This window comes from Euleptes europaea, chromosome 7 (genome assembly GCF_029931775.1).
Source record: "Euleptes europaea isolate rEulEur1 chromosome 7, rEulEur1.hap1, whole genome shotgun sequence".
In the NCBI taxonomy this organism is placed as follows: domain Eukaryota; kingdom Metazoa; phylum Chordata; class Lepidosauria; order Squamata; family Sphaerodactylidae; genus Euleptes; species Euleptes europaea.
In genome coordinates, this window is record NC_079318.1 from 1971535 (window position 1) to 1990675 (window position 19141).

Consider the following 19141-nt stretch of genomic DNA (forward strand, 5'->3'; position numbering starts at 1 on the left):
AATTAAAAATGTACTGAAAAGTTGCTCTATAATTCAGCTGAGAGAACAAATTACACGTAACACTGCAGTCATGTTTAGTTATTTGTTTGAAAGCAAAGATCACTACAAAAATGTCATATGAACATGGAACAAGGAACTTCTTCAGTGAAGGAACAGCAGGGGTGCTAAGCTATGAGATTGAGGGGCTTCACTCATACACACATCTAACTTAAATTTTTATTTTCATGCTATTTTATTTTCATTTTAGACAAGGTAGGATCTTTTGGCATGCATATTAAAACTAAAAGTGTTTCTCTGACAGCTTCCACATAGGAATCCCCCCACCCGCTCACTTTTAAAGGGTGCTTCTACTTGACATCGTGTTCATTCTCAACACGATTTGTGGGGTTCCTGGGGCTTTCCCATCTAAGCCAGAGCAGAGAAAACTCCCCTTTGCCTTAACTTAAAGGGGAAAGGGCTGTCTGGCTGCACACAGATGCTCTGTGTGGGCACTCTGCCCAAGCACCAATCTGGGGATGGGGGAAACTAAGCTCTGCATTCACAATGGCAGAACTAAGGTCTACTTCCCTGTAAGCAGCCAGACCCCTCCCGCTAAAGGGTGCCATGAAGACACAGGAACCAAAGATCAAGACAGTGCTCCACACTAGGGCTGTTGATTTGGTTCGGCCCGAACTGAAAATCAGCCGAATTTCCCCTGATTCGGTGGTTTTTAGTTCGGGAGGAACCGAACTCAAAACTGGCAGGCAACCGGGGGGGGCCGAATTCAGCGAGTTCAGGGGTTCGCGAATAAATTCGGCAAATTCGGGGCCCTCAGTAAGCAGCATAACCGTCAGTAAGCAGCATTCTCCTCCCCCGGCCAATCGGTGGCCAAGCTGGGTCTTCTTCTGGCCAATCAGTCAGGATTGAGTACTGGAGGAATCAGCTGATGTGCGGCCCGGCCAGGGAGAGAGAGAGAGCGAGCAAAATCCTCGTGTGTGTGTGTGGGGTGCTTGTGCACATTTGCTCCTTTCTGTAGCTTCAGGGGGCGTATTTTTTGGGGTAGAGACACAAAACTTTCAGTGGAGCTTCAGATGAAGCTTCTTAAGATACCCCCCAAGTTTTGTAAACATTGGGTCAGGGGGTCCCGAGATAGGGGCTCCCCCCCTTTTTCTTTCCATGGCTGCAGGGGGTGCATTTTTGGGGGTACGGACCCCAAACTTTCAGTGGAGCTTCAGATGAAGCTTCTTAAGATACCCCCCAAGTTTTGTAAACATTGGGTCAGGGGGTCTCGAGATATGGGCTCTCCCCCTTTTCCCTCCCCCCTTTTTCCATTTATGTGGCTGCAGGGGGCGCTTTTTGGGGGATATAGCCCCCAAACGTTTAGCATAGCTTCAGACAATTATTCTTAAGATACTACCCAAGTTTTGTAAAGATGGGTTCACTGGGGGCAGAAATATCGCCTCCCCCCCTTTTCTCTTTCCATGGCTGCAGGGGGCGCATTTTTGGGGATGCAGATCCCAAACTTTGAGCGGAGTTTCAGACCAGTGTTCTTAAGAGACCACCCAAGTTTTGTAAACATTGGGTTAGGGGGTCCCGAGATATGGGCTTTCCCCTTTCCCCTTTCCCCTTTCCCCATTTCCCTATTGGGATGAATGGATCAGCCGATCCTGTGTGCATCTTCTCCAGAGCAAAACGTCCCGTGCCTAATTGGAATCATCTTGGATTACAAGTCCTCCCCTCCTGATGGAACAGAAGACAGCCACAGTAAGACCCCTTTGGGGGCTTTAATCTATAATTTTTCTCCTGTGTATGTGTGTGTGTGTGTGGGGAAAAGCAGAGTCTGTGTGTGTGTGGGGAGGGAGCAGTTTCTGTGGGTGGGGGGGAAGCCAAAGGGGGCTTTCGTCGGTTCTGCCTGGGGTGTGTGTTCCCCCTCGAGTCTCTCGCTCCCTGGTTTGAGGGGGGAGGTTTCAGTTGTGTGTCTTCTGGTTTTCCCTGTTGCAAAGGTGTTGTTTTACAAGGTTGTGTTGCTTTGCAAACTGTTGTCGGGGCTGGGAGCTTTGTGCGTGGGCAGCAAGCTCTGCTGAGAGATGCACATTAAGGGTGGGGGGGACCCCTTTCAGGGCCCATATCTCAGCCCCCCCTGACCCAATCTTTACAAAACTTGGGGAGTCTTTCAATAAACGTCCTTTGAAGCTCTGCTGAAAGTTTGGGACCTCTAAGCCCAAAAATGCCCCCCCAGAGCCGCGGAAAGGCGCGATTGTGTTTTTAATGGCTTTATTCGGCCGAATTTTTTTCCGAACTTTGAATTCCCGCCGAATTGAACGGATCCGAAGTGGGGGAGTTCGGACTTCGGCATATCCCAAATCTAAACGGGCTGAATTCGGCCGAATCCGAACTATACCGAATTTTTTTTAATTCAACAGCCCTACTCCACACAAAATGGAGGCCTCTCAGAGAAGCCTGGGATCAATCTTGTGTGTCAAACTTGGGCAGGAAGCTGGTTGGCAGCTATGCATTTTCCCATGGCCCAAGATGTGCCTGGCTGGACAATGGGGCTAGCACTGCCTTACCTTAAGTGATTTAATCAGTCCTCTGAGGTGACCATTAATTATCTTAGCTGCACCCATCCTGGGCAATCAATCAGTATTCAGGAGGATCGCACAGACACTCTCCTGTAACCTGATGACTCATCAAACCTCTCCTACCTTTTTGTTCGGACCCCAGAGAAGGAATCACATCTTTGTATCTGGCTTTCCTTCCAGCTTACCTCATGCCACCTTAGGACCAATTTTGGGGTATAAATATGGTCCTTTGTCCATTCATAGTGTGTGGGCATGTGTCTTGGATCTGTGTATACACCCCTACTTGCACGTGGGCTCCTTTCCCCTCACTCCTGGAAACACTGGCCATTTCCCTCCTCAGCACTGCTTTCCCTTTGGGGAAGGGCCATAGCTCAGTGGTAGAGCATCTGCTTGGCATGCAGAAGGTCCCAGGTTCAATCCCTGGCATCTTCAGTTAAGGAGACCAGGCAAGTAGGTGATGTGAAAGACCTCTGCCTGAGACCCTGGAGAGCCACTGCCAGTCTGAGTAGACAATACTGACTGTGATGGACCAAGGGTCTGATTCAGTATAAGGCAGCTTCATGTGTTCCCTGGATATCTCTTCTGGACTGGTAAATATCACCCATCCCTGAACAATTTCAGTTTCCCACCCTTTCTTCCTTAGCTCTTGTATGATTTGTGTGTGTATGTTTATTGCCTGACAAAATTTTCTTTATTATTTTAGTCTTTAATAAAAACCCAGCCTGCTCATTTGAGAGTTTACCCCAGTATTAATCTTGGTATACATACTGTAGGTTACTGATCCCAGTTGCCCGCCTCTCGCTCTGTCTCTGCAGTAAATTCCCCCAATTAAAGTGGAGACTGCCTATTTTGGATAATATCCCCCCTTCAGACCTTTAATCGGTTCACAGCTGACCACTGGTGCTTTGAACACTGTGGGGAAGGGGGGGCTGTCAGGTGGGGTATGTGGAGGTGACACCAGTCAGTGGCATGGGGACCCCACCCCCACCTGCCTCTATTCTGATCACTGATGCTTCCACAGTAGCAGTGATTTTTCCTACTCTAAAAACCACCTCTGTTAGTCTCTTGCCATGAAAACCCCCAAAAAGGGGTCGCCATAAGTCGGCTGCGACTTGACGGCACTTTACACACACACAATGTGGAAACAGCCTCTATTTTTTTGTTGTTCAGGTCATGGACATCAAGAAGCATGGAAGGTATTGTGCAAGAGATAGGGCAGTGGGATTTCTTTTTCCAGTTTCAGTCCCTCACACCACATTCCATTCCAATCCATTCCAATCCTGGAAGACCTCTGATGCTTAGCAGGGACTTTTCAGGGGTTGCAGGGGGTTGCCATGAAAATGTGAAGGCAGCAAAAATCTCTTCAATGAACTTACTCTATTCATAGTTCCTTAGAATCCACTCAAAGAAGTCTTCATGTGCAGTAGGTATAAGATTTTCTGACCATCAACCCAACATGAATAGGGGATTCACAGTTTTTCAGGACTCAGACCATTCAATCAAAGTGTTAGGAAAATGCAGTTCTTCTCCCAGAAAATCCACTGTTATTATGAATGCCGTGTAGAACACAGTTTGCACCTGTCTCAGGAACCTATTGACTGGGGTCAAATTTTTCACAACCCCCACATTCAGTTACATGACCCCATATGAGGTCGTGGCCCACAGTTTAAGAAGCTTTGATCTAGAACACGAAAGAGCTGGGGAGAAATTTTAACGTCTTTGTCCAAGACCATTTCTCTTTTCCACTCTTTGCACCAAAAGATGAGTGAAGAGCCAAGAGGCATGTTCCCTATAAAGCCATTGTTCTTCTTGTTTTGATCTACAAAAATGATAGATTCTTTGTCATTCATGGTAAGCGATCTTGAAGATTGTTTATTTTAAAAATACATACTCAGACTTCAGATAAAATACATAAATAAATGTGGTTAGTTTTTTTGTGCTTAATAGGTCTAGTAGCTCATAATTACTCATAGGCAATTTTCTCTGAAAATCAATGAATTCGCTTTCAGATATTCCACCTGGAATGGAGGCACTAATAAAGAAAGGCTATGGGATAGTCAGAGCACAAGAAAAACAACAACAACAGCAAAGCTGAAACTTATGATGCATCATCCACATCACTGAAAGTCTGGTTGCATGTTTTTTTATTTATTAATAACATTTATAACCCACCTTTCTGCCCAATCAGGGCCACCAAGACTGCTAATAATTAAAACTGCATAATAAAAATGCATCATAAAACAAAATACAAATCAGAGCTAAAAACAAACCCAGCAAATTAAAACATAAGGCAGGAAGGAGGAATCATTGAGGGAAAGCAATAAAGTCTTCAACCACTGGTGGAAGATAGTAGAAAAGAGCAAGAGTCCAGTAGCACCTTAAAGACTAACAAAGGTTCTGGCAGGGTATGAGCTTCTGTGAGTCACAGCTAACTTCTTCAAAGAGTAATAGATGGGAAAATATATATGTTTATTTATACATAGGAGGATTATATACAGTAAGTCAGTACAATCAGCAAAATGGACATTCAATAAACAGTGCATTGGGATTGTAGATAGGGCTGTCAATTCGGTTTGTTCCGAACTGAAAAACCGCCGAATTTCCCCTGATTCGGCGGTTTCCAGTTCAGGATGAACCGAATTCAAAAAAGGCGGGAAACAGGGGGAGCCGAATTCCCCGACTTCGGGGTGTTCCGAAATAAATTCGGCAAATTCAGGGTTCGGCTCCCCCCCCCGTGCGCCTTCACAGGGCTTCCCTGAAGGCGCACGGGGGGCCCTTTAAACAGATCTGTGCCTCCCATGCGGGAGGCGCAAATCTGTTCCACCACCCGCCACGCCTTCAGGGGGCCCTTTAAACAGATGTGTGCCTCCCAGCCGGGAGGCACAGATCTGTTTCACCACCACCACCCCGCACGCCTTCAGGGGGCTTCCCTGAAGGTGTGTGTGGGGGGGAATTTTCCCCCAAACTCCGGATCTCGCCCGAATTTTGGGGATCCGAAGTGGGGGAGTTCGGACTTCAGCACGGCCCGAATTTAAAAGGGCCGAATTTTACCGAAGCCGAACTATACCGAATTTTTTTTTCAACAGCCCTAATTGTAGAAGTCTGGAACCAACCAGAAATCTAAAAGATACAAGCATAGCATAAGTAGTAACATAACACTTTTAACAGATGCAAAAATAGGATCCCCTTACAGTAAGCTATGAGTATCGCTTGAGAGGTAATTCTACAGTGTTGGTGGCATGATCAAGGTGCCCCGACCAAGGAGGCCCTCTCTCTTGGCCCTGTCTGGCATCAGAAGGCAGTTGCACCTGAAGCAGGGCCTCAGAGGATGACTGAAGAGGTCAGGTAGTTTTAAGCCTTGCAGTCTTTGTTGCTTCTCTTTTTCCAACTTCAAGATACCCAAAAGCCAATCTAAATTATATGCTTGCCACAACTCAGCCATCCCCCCACCCCCAAAAAATGCTTTTTGCCTAGCGCTTCAAAGAAAGATTTTCTAGACCAGCATCACTGGATGCCAGAAATGTCAGCACTGCTGTGAAGAGCAGCCAAACAAGCTGGGCCAAATGCAGAAGTATTTTGTTGCTGCTCTTATATGTGGGTCATATCATTGGACTGGCCCTGAGACACCATCGTTTGCAAGGGCGAGGAGGAATAACACATAGAAAACCTCTCTGTTATGGAACTGTTCTTCTTGCATCCTGTAACGAAGATCAGGATGTCCAACCCTTTAGCATTCTCATTAAAACCAAAAACAGAGTGCCTTCAAAACTTTCCATGTCTTTTCAGTTTGCCAGATTGCCTTCCAAGGTCCCTGTTTCAAACCATGCCTCTTTCTTTTGCCTCTTTCAACCCTGCCCTCTCTATTCCACATAGTAAGTTGCTGTGTGTTTGGTTCACCCACTCCCAATGTGCTTGAATAACCCAAAAAGAAACTGAATAGAGGGTTTTTTTAAAAAAAAAATCTTTCCCCCCTGCTCTTTGAGAAGAAAGAAAAGTAAAGGGAAAGAAAGATTAAGATGTAAGCTGGCTAGATAAGCCTGGAACTTGGATTATTACTATTGCTGAATGAGGGTACAAGGATATAAAAGCAGACCTGCTTTACTGGAGCTGAAGCGAGGTTGGTGGGAGACCTATGGCGATTGTGTGCCACTCCACGAAGGGATGTTTCATTAATTACACATTAACTATGTGCACTGAGTAGGAGGTAGAGGATAGAAAATGCAGATGTTTCTGCTGCCCAGCTGAATGAAAAGCTCTCTTGATCCTGTCAAAAGAACATTTTGAATCCAAGGGGCTTCACAGGAGTGAGAGAATGAAGTTTGTAGCGGAGTGCAATGATGCGGCCTTTTAATCATTAAGCCCTTCTATAGCGGTAAAATGAACATCCATTGTCACGGCCACTCCATTGGGGCCATCAGGCCAGGTTAAAAGGGGGGTGGCTTATGAAGGGCCCCCTAAAACAGGGCACAAGCAGCCCAACGGCTGGAACTCAAAAGGGAACAAGGGCCGCCAATGACAAAGAATGAGAAGCTGCCCAGGTTCCTTTGCTCCAATTACTTTCCTTTCTAGTCCCTTCCTATAAGATGGATGCACATTATCCAGAAGAAGCATTAGCATTTTGCAGGCCATTGCAGACTCCCCGGCTTTTGTTTGCATGTCAGTGTTTTAATGTGTTTTTAATTTTTATTGTTCTTTCAGTGAAGGGTCCGTAGCAAAACTGATTAGAACACTGCATTATCCTTAACCACTTTCTACTGTTGTAATAAAGCTATTCACTAGGTAACAGTGGGGTAGCCAGAAATATAAGCATTCCAGAAATATAGGTGATCGAACACTTGTTGGGAAAGCGCTATTGAAATGGTGTCCCCTGCTGGTGTGTATAAAGTTTGAAAACCTCATATCGCGTGCAAAAGTTCTTTTTGGCGGCCTCCATCATAACAGAGGACACATTTAAAATGACTAAAAATACAAGCAGTTGGAAGTAGAACAGAAGGACAGAACAGATCTCATAACATCTATAATATTTTATTCTGTAAAACACTGACATATTCCCTAATAGTGAATTTCTGAGTAGTCTAAACTAGTTTACTCCCACAGGCATAATTCTGTAATATATCTGCTAGAGCAACACTGTAGACTATTTCTGTGGGGCTACTGGGTGGGTGGGGGGATGGCTGTCTATCTGAGCAAGAGATCAGATGAGCTTCGTTCCCTTTCTTCTGTATGATTCCATGATTCTAAGTATATACTATAGAATTGTAGAATGTGCCTAATTCTGCACTATACACAGAGAATTCACAAGGTCAAATTTAGGGGGCGAATACTTTCTTTTATCCCCTTTTCCAATTTAAACAAGATTTACGTTTATCTTTCTACATTCATATCATAAGTTCCATCATCTTTGTATTTGGGCTTCATCTGAATGGTCATTTAAGGTGGGTTAGAATCTATTTGATTCTCCATAATATTCATTTAATATGTGACGACTGTATAGAAAGCATTTGGAAATTTGTAAGGTACTTCAGGCTTGATTGAGCATATTTCCCTACTTCAAATTGCCATGCAATGAAAGCACACGTTGGCAGAAATCTCATGACCAGGCACAACGATGTATGTATATAATATGACCCAAACTCACATCAAATAAATCTTACTACTCTGATGTGCAAACATGGCCTTTTTACCGCCCCCAAGATGGTAGTCATCCACATACATCACAGCCTTGTGAATGCTTTATCATATGAGCAAATGGTATCTGAGCTTTCAGATGTAGAGAATTGTGAACATGTGTTGGCCCCCTTGTAAACACATAGTGACCAAATCACAGATTAAATTTACCAACAAGTCAATGTGCCAGTGGCCAGTTCCATTCTTAATTTAACTTAATTAACTTTAAGTTAATTAAATTTCTCATATATAGTGTAAAATGAAACATATTGAAAGCTTTGCATCTAATTATTTACATGAAAGCATCAATGCACTTAGCAGAAATGAATGTAAACAATTCAAAGTCAATATAAAAATTTAAACCCTTGATTCATCTTCTTAATGCATTTATGTTCAGCAACTGGTACCCTGAAAATAAAATGACCTTTCATGAACAAGTTGGCTTTCAAAAATTGGAATGCTGATTTTCGTTAAAAAACACCCCCACCCAAAAACTTTATAATTGACACAAGCCATCAACAGCCACATAAATCACAGAGTTCTTGTAAAGATTACCATTACTATTGTAAGGATTACTTCTGTATAGTAATATTCCATGTATTTGCCAGAGGCCATCATTAGACACAGAATGGGAAAAGCAGAGAATTCTATAACATGCTTATCCATATTGATTATTTCACTGTAATTATTATATTGCCAGTTATTTAAATAATAATCAGTCAAAATTAATGTTCCTGAAGTGTATTTTCACTTTAGAGGGATTAGGGAACTATAGTTTAAACTTTGTCAAAGGACTATTACCTATAAATTACCAAAAAAAAAAAAAAAAGATGCAACGTTCCTGTGTAGTGACAGCCATTGGAATCTGAGTTCATGCCCTGTGGATTTTGTGAAATCATATGAATGCAAAGCTTGCTGAGAATATTCATTCCAACTCTGTTGTAAACTAGTAATCTACAATTCCAGAGAGACATGACAAGTGAGACTGTGTCCCATAAAAGTTCCTCTGGGGTCTGTAACAACAGCCCCACACAAAACAAAGTCACTCCATTCGCTGCACTTTATTCTGTTGTCATGTTAAAAGCAATGAATTTATTCCCCCCCTCTCCTCTCCCTCTGCTACTACAGCTCAGTAGTAAATCAAAAAAGTAAACCCTCTTTCTCATTGTGCAAGGCTTACTTACAGGCCCATACAGTTTCCACAGTAACTAATTAGAAATTTGCATCTCTAAGAGAATTATTTAATACTGATGTAAACTCTTTTATTCTTCCAAGCTTGGCCTTTTTCTACTCAACTTCTGGTAGATGTTGGGCCTTAAGGTCATACTGTACAAACTGAATGTAGGTGGCCCTGGGCCATGCTGTTGTGAGTTGGGGTGATTCATATCCGTAAAGAAAATACCTTGCCGGGGCTTTGTTCAATGGCAACAGTTTGAAAAGCAGCGCCGATTCATCTAGTTGCCATTTGTTTTAATCTACAACACCTTCCTCATTCCTCATTAGCTAACTCTTCTGTAATTGAGTCATGCATTCTTAGGCATGTCAGACCAGTAGAACCGGGCCACCACAATGTGCCTTGCTGATTTGCCCCGTTTGCTTATTCCAGACACTCTTTCGCCCGATAAATGTAGATGGGACTCTTTCCCTCTATAATGCAGAAAGAAAAGCTGGGTACCTGATATACACCCCAATATTTACTTTCCACATCTCAGAGGTGTTTTACATTTGGTAGTCCAGGCTTCAGTATGAAAAAGAGAAAGAAGTAGATGCGACATTATTGGACACCACTTCTTTAAACTCTGACAATTAAACTTCTAGCAAGGGTTGTGCAAAAAAAAAAAAATCAGTAAATTTTGGGTTTGGGTTTATTGGGCCTGGTTTTTTTCAGTAAACCCAAAATAAGCTGAATACCCATACCGGTAAATATGGGTATTTAGCTTATTCTGGGTTTCCCCCCAAAAATCAGGTCTATTATAGTCTATGGGAAAAATTTTTGAAGCTCATGTGCGGGCATTTTTGGAGGCAGAATCCCCAAAATTTCAGAGTAGCTTCAAGGGACTCTCCTTGCATGAACCCTAAAGTTTGGTTAAGATTGGGTCAGGGGGTCCAATTTTATGGGGTCCCAAAGGGGCTGCCCCCTCCTCCACAGAAATGCATGGTAAAGTCTACAATGACCCATCTTCACCAAACTTTGGGGTTCATGCAAGGAGAGGCCCTTGCAGCTGTGCGGCGAAAATTGGTGACTATACCTCAAAAATGCTCCCTGGGAGAATTTTAAAAGTACTTAGTTTTCACAGTCTGTTATGGCTGCATCCGTACCCAAGAATCATGGGAAAACTCAGTTTACCATGAATGCTTGCAATGGGAATTTCCCTACAAATCTTTAGTGAGGGGAAAGCGGCCATTACAGACTATAAAAAGAAAGTACTTTTAAAATTCTCCCAGGGGGGTGGCATTGTTTGAGGTAGAGTCACCAAATTCACAACATAGCTTCACGAGACTCTCTTGCATGAACCCCCCTCAGGAGAATGTTAAAAGTACTTACTTTTATGGTCTGTAATGGCCACTTTCCCCTCACCTCCAAAAATGCCTCCCCCAGAGCTGATTTTTTAAAAATTCCCATAGGAAGAAGCCTAGGGAAAACCGAAGCTGAAAAAAGCCAAATACCTAGTCAGCTGATTCGACGATTAGCTATCCGGCTTCATCTTCATTCCCAGGTTTTGATATTCGGTCTACCCAAAACCCGAATATTGCCAAAACGGCTAATTTCGGGTTTATTTTCAGTTCGGGATTATCGGTATGCACATCCCTACTCCTAGCTCTAAAAACAAACATTACATAAAAGTACAGGCAATATATACACCACCAGTGGCATACTTATAGTATATATTGAGGGTTGCCAGCTCCGGGTTGAGAAATACCTGGAGATTTTCAGGATGGGACCATAGAAGGTTTGGGGAGGGACCTCAGCAGGGTATAATGGGCAGGGACCTCAGCAGGGGTATAGATTCCCCCTTCAAAGAGGAAACCAACCATGGCTATTTGCTAGGGGCAGTCTATAACTTTTATTCTAGTACCTGTGTCTGGTATATAAGTATCTCTATCTTGCCTGAAGGTGGATGTTGGGGGTGCTTTCTGAACATGAATAACAGTGTGTGGGTTTTGTTGTCTTTCGGCTGCAGGCCAGATATCTGATCTTGCATGTCTATGAAATGCGCAGATAGAAATTTCACTGGGCTTCAGTTTGTTTTGTCAAGGAATAGTTCTATTTGTCTCTTTATTATGGTTACTGAATTTCTCACCACTTCGGGGCTCTGTGTCAAATTTTAGGCAGATAGGAGTAAGTACGTTTTTACAGGCAATTCAGATTCAGTTGAATGAATTGGTTTGTGGATTTTTGTTCTTTCCTGGGTTCTTCAAAAGAAGGGAATGTTGTAAAAACAACAAGGAGTGTACCACTGTGGGGCATGAAAGCTCCATGTCTGCCTGCCACTTTACCTTCTGCGCTCACATGATTTTCTCAGGGGTTTTTTCCTCCAGCTGCCTCTTAGCATCAGAGCCTGGCTGGGTGAAAAATGCTTGAAACACTGGAGAAAAATGGTTTAGCTTTCCTTACCAGTATGATTCAGCTCTGCCTAAAAATAGATCCCATCCACTATTTTCTTTAAATACAAACAGGTTGTTGATTTTTTTTTCCAGTAAGGGAGGAGAACTGTGGGAAGACGCTGCCAACTGATCTAAATCAAGGCTGAGCTTTTGTTTCCCTCCAGTTGTGGGTACTTAATGCCTAAGTGTGGCCAGAGGCATGATTCGTTTGGTACAAAATTGAAGGGTAAGAACCAAAGGAATTTTGTCCCTTGGCTCTCAGACAGTGGGGTTCAGCCCATGGTCTTGTTGCACGGCCCCTGTGGAGCCCAGTCCAGGCAAAGTGCATCTTTTATTTCTTTTTTCTTTTCTTTTGCTTCTTTACAATATATTGTAATTCAATAATTGTAATATAATTAAATAATTGTAATGGTATTTGTTTTTTGAGCTGCTTTCCTAATTGGGGAGAAAAATAGGGTAAGAAATGCCCTAAATAAGTAAATAAAGATATGGGCTAGTAACATCTAAAGGTAGGGTTGCCAGCCTCTAGGTAGTGGAGAAAGAAGGAACCTATGCTGAAAATAGTGGTAACTGTACAAAGAGGCAGCACGTGGCTCAAAATAATAAACATCAATATCAAAAAACAATAATTGTGTTTGTCTTACTGTCAAATGTATTGAAAATAGACCACCAAAATAAATGAAAAGTGTGTCAAAAAACACACACAATAGCCTCGCAGGGCTAGCCTCGCAGGGCTTAAGGCAGTGCCAATAGGCTGAAAATATAGGAAAGCCGAACAGCTAAACAAAAATAAAAATAAAGCCTCCCAGGCTGAATATTAACCAAACAAGCAGCAAAGGCCGAGGCCGGATTGAAAATTTTCATGAAAAAACCTCAACATCTTGTAGTATCAGATGGGGTTATACATGTGATGAACTATTCCACTAAGTTCTAATTCCTTCTCTAAAAGTGGTTGGGTCGGCAAACTGAAGAAGATTTGAAACGCGTCTTTGCGACGGACCCACCTTGTTTTTTGGTTCTTGTAGTAACCTTGTTTTGTTACTATTGTAGTAACCTTGTTACTACATTGTAGTAACTACATTATTGTAGTAACCTTGTTTTGTTACTATTGTGATTGTAATACCACCTTCGTTGTGTATTGCTTACAACCACCACTATTGTTGTGTATTGCTTATAACCATATCTTTTTTGGTTTATATTCAGCCTGGGAGGCTTTATTTTTGTTTTTGTTTAGCTGTTCGGCTTTCCTATATTTTCAGCCTATTGGCACTGCCTTAAGCCCTGCGAGGCTAGCCCTGTGAGGCTATTGTGTGTGTTTTTTGACACACTTTTCATTTGTTTTGGTGGTCTATTTTCAATACATTTGACAGTAAGACAAACACAATTGTTGTTTCTTGATGTTGATGTTTATTATTTTGAGCCATGTGCTGCCTCTTTGTACAGCCTCTAGGTAGTGGCTGGAGATCTCCCTCTATTACAACAGATCTCCAGGTGAAAGAGATCAGTTCCCGTGGAGAAAATGGCTGCTTTGGCAATTGGACTCTATGGCATTGAAGTTCCTCCCCTCTCCAAACCCCTCCCTCCTCAGGCTCCACCCCCAAAATCTCCAGGTATTTCCCAACCCAGAGCTGGAAACCCTAGCTGAAGGAAGTGCAATTTGCTAGACGACGTCTCTGCCTGATGGCTCCCGAGTCACTCTCTCTTTTCTAACCCTTCCCTCTCCCCATCAATGTCTTACAAAACTGACACTGAAAGTGGCATCAAGCAGTGCCAGAGGATTTACAAAACAACTAACAATCTCTTCATTTTTGTTCCAAATATCATTATGTTTTTCTGTTTGGATTAGTTATATTATTGAAGAAGAATCAGAAGAGTTGGTTTTTATACCCTGATTTTCTCTACCTTTAAGGAGTCTCGAAGTTGCTTACAATCACCTTCCCTTCCCCTCCCCACAACAGACATTTTGTGAGGTAGGTGGGGCTGAGAGAGCTCAGAGAGAACTGTGACTAGCCCAAGTCAACCAGCAGGTTTCATGTGGAGGAGCGGGGAAACCAACCAGCGTCTCCAGATTAGAGTCCGCCGTTCTTAACCACTACACCATGTTGGCTATTTGTGTCAGAGTGTTGTGTTATTATTTATATACATATGTCTTGGTGTATGTGTGTGTGTCTTCTGTTGCAAGTTCTCCAATATTTTGCTTAGCTTGAAGTGTTTGCTAAGGACAAAAGAATATTTAAATTTCAATGAAACTGTGTGCAAGGATGACACAGGCATGATGTTGATAGCAGGGTGAAGTCACCCTGAGAAAGGGAGAATAAAGTTGGGTGTTGTTTTTTTTTTTTTAAAGAGATAAATGCAGTCTCATCCAGCCATGGAAAGAAATAATGTGAAGTTTAATATTTGAAGAAATTTCTACTTAATTTTTCATAATGGGTTTTACTATGATTTGTTCATGAGAACCACTAGCACCACAATTGTGCTGGAGTTGAAATAACAATAACACTAGTAGGGTTGTTGTTATTTCAACTCCAACACGGTTGTGGTGCTAGTGGTTCTCATGAACAAATTATAGCAAAACCCATTATGAAAAATTAAGTAGAAATTTCTTCAAATAGTGGTAGTAGTAGTTTGTTATAGTTTACAATAAATATTGCTATTTAAGCCTATTCCTTCCCACTTCTTAAAACAGTCCTTGGGTACAAGCGCAGTCAAAGGAACTTTTATTTTCTTCACTCTCTATGACTCTCCCAGTTACAAATAAGCCAAAGCCAGTAGGAAGAAGGAGAAACAGGGCTAGCGGGAAACAGTGGATACCACACATCTGCCATCTCACTTCTTTATATGCCCCACAATGAACTCCTGCACAACAAAGTCAGTGCAGACATAAAGCAGACAATTTATCCAGGTACTGCATCTGCATGCCATGTTACTGAGACGCTGCACAATGAGAGGAGAGTTCCTATAAGGAAAGCAACTCCTGGTGACCGATTCAGAATGAACTGTGGCAATAGTTTTATGGCCGGCCTCACAGAATAGGCTCAGAGCTGTGAAAGGAGGAGTCCTCTAGTAAAACAAGGGCCATCTACCTCCCCTCCCTTCCCACTCAGAAGAAAGCATCCCTTTGACACATTCTCCTTAAGAGCTTTTGTTTCTGATAGTCTGGTAAGGATTGAAAGTTAAATCACCAGCAATTGCCCTTGGTTTGTTTACTTTGTTTTTCCTCACAGTTCTCTGGGCTCAGGGAAACGGACAACTTTTTTTTAAAAAAAAAAAGAAACGTAACAGATGCCAGAGACAACTAGAAAGACAACAAATACCAGTTAGGTTAAACTAGCTGGTACTAGCCTAATTCTAACCACGAAATGTCAACCCAACCCTCAAAACACACCCTTCAAAGATTGAAGTACATCCAATGATACCCAGGACCGATTCAAATATTGTTTGTATCCTTATTCCATCCATCTCAACACTGGTGCTGTGCTGGTATTGTCTGACACTAATACAATAACTCCCATGCACATGACAACTGATTTCAAATGTAAATGTCCGTCATGTATAGTGCTGCCTTATGGAAGCTTTTTTTAGTGGCTTTCACATGGGGGCTATAATATTTGAATGTTTGAATTGGCCCTCAAATTTAGTATCTGGCAAGTCTCCAAGGTGAGAGAAATCTATAAAGGTAAGACAACCTCAGAGAATATCTCATCTTCTGTTGATACAATCTGCACTTGATACAATGATATGGTAATGAAAGCACTCCAGCTGACCACAAAGATGGTAACAGGAGGCACAGAACAAAGATCTTTTGATCTTAGGAATAGCTCATGCATAAGTGTGTATTGTATGACCATCCTGCCCTTGATTTCTTTGTCACCTGGCTTCACATGTGCAAAACACCACTTGATGTTCCAGCCAGTTATCAAATGATGAGCATGAGTGTCTGAACCAGCAGCGTAGAAGTCACAGAATGGGAATGGAACAAAAAAATCACTGACCCTCACTCTCTGCTGTGATATAGGACTGTCCAGCCAAAGATACCACGTTTACCAATCTTTTCAAACCCACACACAAGCATAAAATGTGTATTCCTTCCTCCACTGTCACTAGGGCTCACATCTCTCCCCTTTAAAGAATAAAATGGGGGGGGCCCTCCAAGCAAACAGAACGTCCCTTTCTGCAAGCATCGTCCTTGCAGCAAGATTACAGCTATGTCTGAACCCTGTCACTTGAGCAGGACTCATCCTGTCAGAGTGCTAAACTGGCCCTAAACAAAGTTATTGACGGTACCCTCTACTGCTCCAGACTCATGGAAACTTTCAGCATTTTTTGAAAGCAGGGTGTCTCTTGAATCGCTGAGAAATTCAAATGTATTTTTAATGTATTTTTTTGTGGGGAAAATAATGAAACCAATAGGAAGGATTCACTAATGCAGTGGTGATCCTTTTTTTTTTTAAGCGACGGCAGTTAAATTTTAGTTACCTACATTGTTCAAAAATATAAACCTGTGGGCAAAAATGTATTTGTTTGCCCTTCAGACATAAATAATAAGTTTGCTGACTCTTAGTCCTCTTAGGAGAACCTGTTCTTTCCATCCTTTGATGTCAGTGACTAATAGGGCTTTCCCCTTTACTCTGCAATTAAGAGCAGCCCACCTCCAGCCCACTCCAGCCCACGCTATTTTCCCTGGTGGCTTCCCCATTCATTCCCAGCATCAGGCAACCTCATTAACGCCTACTTGTTGAATATCATCAGATGGTACACACTTCATAAGTTTTAAAAACGGAGAGGTCAGCTTCTTTATCCAATAAGGGCTGCTAATTATGGCTATTAGATCGCAGTTGTACTAACAGTAACCTTCACATCAGGGCAAGAAAAATGGTACTACGAGAATAAGGAGAAGATTCAGAGATGGCTGTCTAATGGCATCTAATTAGATTATTAGGTTGCTGTGCTAAAAGGTTCCGAATTCAGGCCAAGAAATGACTCTCCTGTTATAAGGATTCAATGCATCATGCTGGAAGGAATGTCACAAAATCATGAAAATCAAGTTCTCCTGAAACTCTGCTACAGAAAAAAAAAGCACTTTTTGATGGACAAGTTCTACCTTATAGAATACCCTAGTTATCCCATACTGCTGAACCTCTGCCCCTTGGCCTTAACCCTGTATATTTTGGCCAATGTATCTGCCTGCAATGATAAAGAATTATTTTGTTTTCAGTAGTTAAGCACTTTTAAGTCTCGTTGATTTCAGTGGGAGAGTCTGAATAGTACAGATTAGCCTGAGCTCCTTGGAGACTGGAGGCTAAGCAGAATCAGCCCTGGTTAGTACTTGGATGGGACACCACCAAGGAAGATCAGGGTTGCTATGCAGAGGAAGGCACTGGCAAACCTCCTCTGCCTTTCTCTTGCCTTGAAAACCCCATGGGGGTCGCCATAAGTCAAGAGATGCAACTTGATGGCACATTATTATTATTATTATTATTATTAGGAGTAGGAGTTAAGTACTTCATTGTCTCATTGATTTCAGTAGGAGAGGTAAGCATGTAGTTGTGTCTACCACAGAGACCAGCAGAACTTCAAAGTACTTAATTGTAGCTGTGTTGTGCACCAACATTCTGGCGGTATATGATCGTGTACCTCTACACCTAGATTACCCCTCTTGGTTTAGTCCTAGCACTTGCATACATTGTTGGAGAGGATGTTACTACTACTAAATCCAAATACTGCCACCTGGTAGCAAATCTTTAGTATTCTGCAGCCAGTAATCTGCTTGTCATGAAATACCAAAGGTATATGATTTTTTTTTTTAAAGTCTTCTTGGAGACCAGGGGTTTCGTTCAGCTCTCCTTTCCTTTTCCAGGTGGCTTTCAAACTGTGGATGTGGGTTCTTGGGGTCATAATAGCCTGAAGTCACAAGTAGTTGTTGGTGCCAAGAGCTACTTGTTAACGTGTGTCCTTCTTTTCAGGACTAGCAGGGTGATATGAATGGCCCTAAACTTTTAAAATTTAAAATATGATGGATCTAGAAAAGGTGCTGTGAGTTCCTCAGGCAAACTTTAGCTGTTTCTTTCTTTCCCAGACCATCTATAGCTTAATGTAGCGCATATAATTCAAGCCCATGGGTCTCAAATCCTCTAATCAAACACAACAGGCATACAATGCACAAACTGGTGGCAAAAGCTTCTTAGGCTGTCCTGTTAAATCTCCCTCTCATATGAGACCCAGAGAGAGACCCAGAGATTTTCCTCAAGAGAGATTTGCTGCCATGTCCTGTAAGCCAATATCATCCCTGTTAACAAGGGTGCCAGATGTGGCACAGGAATAATATTGAGACATACCCAGGAGTGTGTTTCACAGAAGCCAGGGCACAAGGACGGCCTCATCGTCTTGGTGGTCGAAACTAGATGTTCAGCTCCTTTTCAAGCAGGTGTATTAGTCACCTCTAGGAAGGTCTGTGTTAGAAACACACTAACTTCCTTTTTGCACGTATTCATTTGGATACTTCCTTCTGGGGTGAAGCTTTTAAAAAGTTTGCAAGAAATAAAAGAAACTCAGTCAACTCGGTGGTACAACAAAATGAACGTGATGATTTCCCAAACTTTGACACAACTGAGCACAGAGTCTCACTTCTCTCACAGTCTGCTTTGAGGTCTGTTTTCCCAGCACTAGGCTGCCTGTGAGAAAACCAAGGAGGGAGAGCCTGCATGGAAGGCAAAGGAAATCTGACATGATAGGATTCTTCCCACCTAACACCTGATAAGAGATCAATATGTGTAGGGATGCTAGTGCCCAGGCGTGCTAATCATGGGCTTAGCAAAACTAATGCTGGCTAGAACTATTCGGGGCACTCAAAATGTACAAAGTGGGCAAAAAAAATGTTAGGAAACGTTGTTTTGATCAGCATGTGTATCCAAGGAACATGGCTTCCTGTATTTCCCAGTCCCTGCCAATTCTTTATTTGCTTCATTCCACTCCTTCTACTCAGGTTGGTGGGATGCTGCTGGGTTAAAACAAGCAACATTGCTACCATAAGCTGCCCTGAGTGATATTTTTACAATAAGCAAATATAATCAAATATCCAGAGCACAAACTACTGCCATAATCTACAACCTCATGGATCCGATTGGATTCCAGAGGGCTCTGCGGGATCCTATCTCCTCTGGTGATTCCCTTGATGCGCTTGTGAATGACTGGCATGACCAGTTGTCCACCGCCATTGATGAAATTGCATCCCGATGCCCTCTTCACCCCCGCCAAAACCAAGCTCCTTGGTATACAGGGGGGCCTTGTGGTATGAAGTGGGAGCT